This window comes from Martes martes (genome assembly GCF_963455335.1).
Source record: "Martes martes genome assembly, chromosome: 2".
NCBI classification, from domain to species: domain Eukaryota; kingdom Metazoa; phylum Chordata; class Mammalia; order Carnivora; family Mustelidae; genus Martes; species Martes martes.
The window spans coordinates 183,138,488-183,144,487 of NC_137889.1; positions in this window are offsets into that span (position 1 = coordinate 183,138,488).

Here is a 6,000-nt window from a genome sequence, read left to right on the forward strand (position 1 = left end):
AAAGTATAGGCAACAAAAGAAAAAAATAGATTAGACTTCATCAAAACTGCTTTTGTATCAAAGGACAGTATCAAAAAGGTGAAAAACAAACCTAAAGAGTGGGAAAAAATATTTTCAAGTCATATACCTAATAAGACAAACAACCCAATTCAAAAATGACTCAAGGAGACATTTCTCCAAAGAAGATAAACAATAAGCTCAAGAAAAGATATTCAACATCTTTAGTCACAGGGAAATATAAGTTAAAGGCACAATGATATACCACTTCACACCTACTAGGATGGCCTTAAAAGCAAAAACAAAACCAGAAAATAACAAGTATTATCCGAGATGTGGTGGATTGGAGCCCTTATATGTTGTTGGTGGGAATGTAAAATGGTACATTCACTGCAGAAAACAGTTTCACATTTCCTCAAAAAGCTCAACATCAAATGGCCAAATGACCCAGAAATTCCACTCCTACATGTATACTCAAAGGATTTGAAAGCAGGAGGCTTGAATAGATGTTTGCACACCAATGTTCTATATATATATATATGCACATGTATATATGTATATATATGTATATATACATATATATGTATATGTTAGTCAGCATATAGTACCAATGTTTTTTGTAGCATTACTCACAACAGCCAAAAGATAAACACACCAAGTATCCATAAACAGATGAATGGAGATGTAGTCTGTGCACACAGTGGAATATATTTCTGCTGTAAAAAACAATGATGTTCTGATAATACTAAAATATGGATGAACGTTGAAAATATGCTAAGTGAAATATCAGACACAAAAGAACAAATATTATATGATTCTATTTACATGAAATATCTAAAATAGGCAAATCCAGAAACAGAAAGTAGGTAAGAGGTTATCAGGGGCTGGAAGGAGGCAAAATGGGGAGTTGTTGCTAAATGGTTACAGAGTTTCTGTTTGGGATGAAGAAAAAGTTTGAAATAGATGGTAGTCATGGCTGCACAACATTGTGCATGCAATTAATACTGCTGAATTGTACACTTACAAAATGGTGAAAAAGGTAAATTTAATGTTATATGTATTTTACCATGATTTTAAAAATAATAATGGAATATGCTAAAGTCACTGAACTGTACACTTTAAATGAGTGAATTGTATAGTATTTAAATTATATCTCAATAAAGCTGTTTAAAAAAAAGACTACATTTAGTCTACTGGAAATCTAGAAGAAAACATGAGTGAATTTTTTCATAAACTGAGACTTGGAAAAACTGTTTGCTATCACTCAAATCCAGAAATAATGAACAAAAAAAGTGATTAATTTAACTATGCAATTATAAGAAGGCTTTGCATGAAAAAATATAATAAATGATCAAATAACAAATGACAAAGTTAGAAAAATGCAAATTATAACAACATACTAATATTTTTCATAAACGTTTTCCTAAACTTGAGGGCTTAAAAAGACCAACAACGCAGGGCCCCTTGGTGGCTCAGCTGATTTAGTGTCAGACTCTTAGTCTGGGCTCAGGTCGTGATCTCAGGGACATGGGATCGAGCCCCACATCTGGCACCCTGCTTAGTGCACAGTCTGCTTATGTTTGTCTCTCCCTCTCCCTCTGCCCCTCCCCCCGTTCTCTCTCTCTAAAATAAATAAATCTTTTTAAAAAAATTTGCTAAATTTAGCAATTCACTAAAAAATTAGGAAACAATATGAACAGACATTTCATTAAGAAGAACTGCAAATGACACTTAAACATATGAAAAGATGCCTAGGGGCTCCTGGGTGGCTCAGTGGATTAAGCCTCTGCCTTCCGCTCAGGTCATGGTCTCAGGGTTCTGGGATGGAGCCCTGCATCAGGCTCTCTGCTCAACAGGGGGCCTGCTCCCCCCCCCAACCCGCCCCCTTCTGCCTTTCTGCCTACTTGTGATCTCTCTGTCTGTCAAATAAATAAATTAAATCTTAAAAAAAAAAAAAGAAAAAGAAGAGAAAGATGCTTAACCTTGCCCATAATCAGGGACGCCTGGGTGGCTCAGTTGGTTGAGCAGCTGCCTTCGGCTCGGGTCGTGGTCCCGGCGTCCTGGGATCGAGTCCCGCATCGGGCTCCTTGCTCGGCAGGGAGCCTGCTTCTCCCTCTGACTCTGCCTGCCACTCTGTCTCCCTGTGCTCTCTCGCTCTTTCTCTCTCTGACAGGTGAATAGATAAAATCTTTAAAAAAAAAAAAAAAAAAAAAAAAAAAAAGAATTAACCTTGCCCATAATCAGAGAAATTTATTTTTTAATTTTTTTAAAGATTTTATTTATTTATTTGTCAGAGAGAGAGACAGAGGGCACAAGCAAGGGAAGTGGCAGATAGAGGGAGAAACAGGCTCCCCACTGAACAAAGAGCCCAATTCGGTACTCAATCCCAGGATCCTGAGATCGTGACCTGAGCTGAGGGCAGATGCTTAACCGACTGAGCCAGCCAGGTGTCCCAGTAAAATAAATTTAATTTAAATCTACAATGTGATCCTGTTTCTCACCTATTAGATGGGCAAAAATCCAAACTTTAACAATATCTCTCTGGAAGTGGGAAAACGGGTTCGCTCATTCATTGTTGTTAGAAATGCAATAGGATACAAATGCTATAGGAGAGGAATTTGACAATATCTTGCAAAACCACATATACATTTGCTCTTTGACCCAGCAATTTAATTTTTTTCCTGGGACTCTATCTCAAAATCTCAAAGATATTTTGCAAAGATACGGAATGACACATGCACAGGCGTGTGACATTGTGTACCAGAACAAAGTATTTCAAATAGTTCAACGGTCCATCACTGGAGGATGAATGGAATAAACTGTGCCGCACACACACAATACAGTACCATGCAGCAGTACAAAGTTAGGAAATAGTGAAGGCACCAGGTGTGTCCTGTGCGGAGGCTGTTGGCATAGAGAGCTGCAGGTGGGCTAACTGGAAGCAGGGTATATTAGGTGACTGGTTAAAGGCACATATTTGGCTTTCTCCAGTAGGTCCTAAGTTAGAAGTGGGAGCCAAAATTAAGGAAGTTGTCAATTATTAATGAAGTCCAGGCCACTTGGACCAGGCTATTTGACTTTCTAGGCTGATTGTTACAGATAGTACTTTGACTTACTTCCTGGACTGGTTTTTGCACCTACTAGGTTGGCTTCCCAAGCTGACTGCTGCAGGTTTGGGTCAGAGTTCTATTCCTGGATGTAGTCTGGTCATGGTCAATTGCATATTCAGAAATATCTTAATTATGGTGGTAGTCACATGACTATATATGTTTGTCAAAATCCACTGAATGTAAACCATATTCTGAAGTTTAATTATTCCTAGTAATAATGCTAATGTTATTTTGACACAATTGTCACGTAGTATTGTAAGATAAAACATATGTTATCATGTTAATGTCATTAGAAACTGAGACTTCAAGCTTAAGAGAGAGAATACATTCAAAGAAATTAAAATCCTGAAAGAGTAATTTAACTGAAAATATTAATATAAACCTGTCTTTTAAAAAATAAACATGCATTTTCTAGATTTGTCCACCAAGACCTTGAAGCAAAGACATCAATGAGCAATAAGCATCTTAGCTTTCAAGAGCCATCTATAAACACTATTCCTTACTGAAAAGAATGGGGATTACTTAAAGAAACTAGTAATTCTAAGCCTGGGGCAGAAAATGCACAAGATGAACAGGGGACATCCACATACACCAGGAACAAAGGAAGCTGTCAAAGTCGATTGGGATCAAAGGACAAAGGAGCCAACTTGAAGTAGCTCCCACCGGCCTAAGAGGGAGAAATCTAAGCATAACAAAGAAAATGACTGTAATAGAATGACAGCAAATATATAAATCCAGGAATTTCATAATACTAAAAATCTCATTTATCATCATTGGAATATCTGAAGATTGATAAATAAAAGAAAGACTCAAGTGTGTATCTCGCCTTTTCTGTAGGAGCTGTATTGCGGGGAAGATTTAAAGTAGAATTCCAAATAATAAATGCCATTGGAATGATAGAACTAGAAAATTGCTGTTTTGCAATCTCTAATGAAATAATGGATTTAGGCAACAATTATCAGTCAATGGTAAAACCATTAGGGGAAAGTTAATGGGGAACTTACAAGGAAGGGATCAGGCTGACAACACTTGAACCCAAAGAGCCATCTTAGTATCACTAGAAGTGGATCAGCTAGCTTGAAGTACTCAGGAGGTGATGAAGTATGTACCCAAGACCACCAATGAAGGAGTCTCACCTAAAAAATGAACCTGGATCTAATCCATCTTCTAGGTCTAGTCACAGGAAATACGGAGAATGAAAGAATGAGCTAAATGTCACCCAGATACAGAATGTGAAATTCTACAACACCAGGGACTCATTTTCTCTAATGAATCAACTATTTTAAAGCATGGAGTGTGAGGAGAAGCAATGTTTATTATTATCTTATTTCTTAATAGAGACTTAAGAAATATGGTGTCCAAGTACTACACACACACCTGGTTTGGATCCTATTTTGAATATATTGAGTATAAAAGGACAGTTTTGAAATAGGGAAATAAGAACTTGTAGAGTATTAGATATCGAGGAATGGATTGTTAATTTTGTTAAGTGTGAAAAGAATGTAGTGGTGTGCTTCATTAAAAATCCTTATACAGGGAGCCCCTGGGTGACTCAGTGGGTTAAAGCCTCTTCCTTCAGCTCAGGTTGTGATCCCAGGGTCCTGGGATTGAGCCCGGCATCAGGCTGTCTGCTCAGCAGGGAGCCTGCTTCCTCCTCTCTCTCTCTGCCTGCCTCTCTGCCTACTTGTGATCTCTGTCTGTCAAATAAATAAATAAAATCTTAAAAAAAAAAAAAAAAGCCTTATACAGGGTGTTTGGGTGTCTCTGTCCGTCAAGCAGCTGCCTTCGGCTCAGGTCATAATCCCAGAGTCCTAGGATCAAGTCCCGCATTGGGCTCCCTTCTCAGCAGAGAGCCTGCTTCTCCCTCTCCCTCTCCCTCTGCCTACTTGTGCTCGCTATCTCTCTGCCAAATAAATAAATAAAATCTTTTTTAAAAATCCTTATACATTAGACAAGGTAGTTAGATACTTGGACGTTTATTGGTAACATGCCATGAAGCGGAGATTTATTTTCAAATACTCCAGAGAGCAAAAAATGGAAAATGATAAAAAAAATAGGATGGGCATAGTCATTAACAAAACTGGATGATGAAGCCATGGGAGTTTATTATACTAGTCTCTCCACTTTTGTGTACATTTAAAATTTTCATAATAAAACATTTAAAAATACCTGCATCTATCATCTTGAAACAAAAGTTGGAGCTCATTTTGGAATCCCATTGTCCTATAAAAGGAGCCAGAGTTCCTTGAGAAGGATTCAGCAGGGAAAATACTAGATAAGCCCAGAACATCTTGTGCCAGAGGATGAAGAAGCACTCAAAAAAATAAATAAAAAATCCATGGATGAGGAAAAAAGACTCAGGAGACAACTTGAAATAGCTCCCAATGGCCAGGGCTGGAACAATTTGAGCAAAACTAATAATGGAAGTATTGGAACCCAACCCAAAGAATTAAGTAAATATTAAAAAAGAAGAAGAAAGTAAAGATGAGCACATACTGATAGAAATGAATGAGTAAGGGGAGCAGAGACAACTCTTCCTTGCACTATAATTCCAAATAATAAAAGCAAAAGGAAACAATGTAACTAGTTAATGTAGAAAAATGAGAGAAATAGAAAATCACCAGTTAAACACCACAGAGTAATAATCGTTACAGGCAAGATAAAGAGATGAATGCTTGAATTAGTGAGTGAAAGTGTAAAGAGAAATAGGTTGCTTTCATAGCCTCAGAGTGTTTCCCTTAAAATATTTGTTGACTAAAAAGGGGAAAAAATAGTAACTTGACGTTGGCAGATACCTGATACACACCCCCTTAACCAGGAGATTCAAGGTCAACATCATCAGCAGTAATGGGACGTATCAATGTTGTATGCCCCCTGATATGATGCAGGAGAA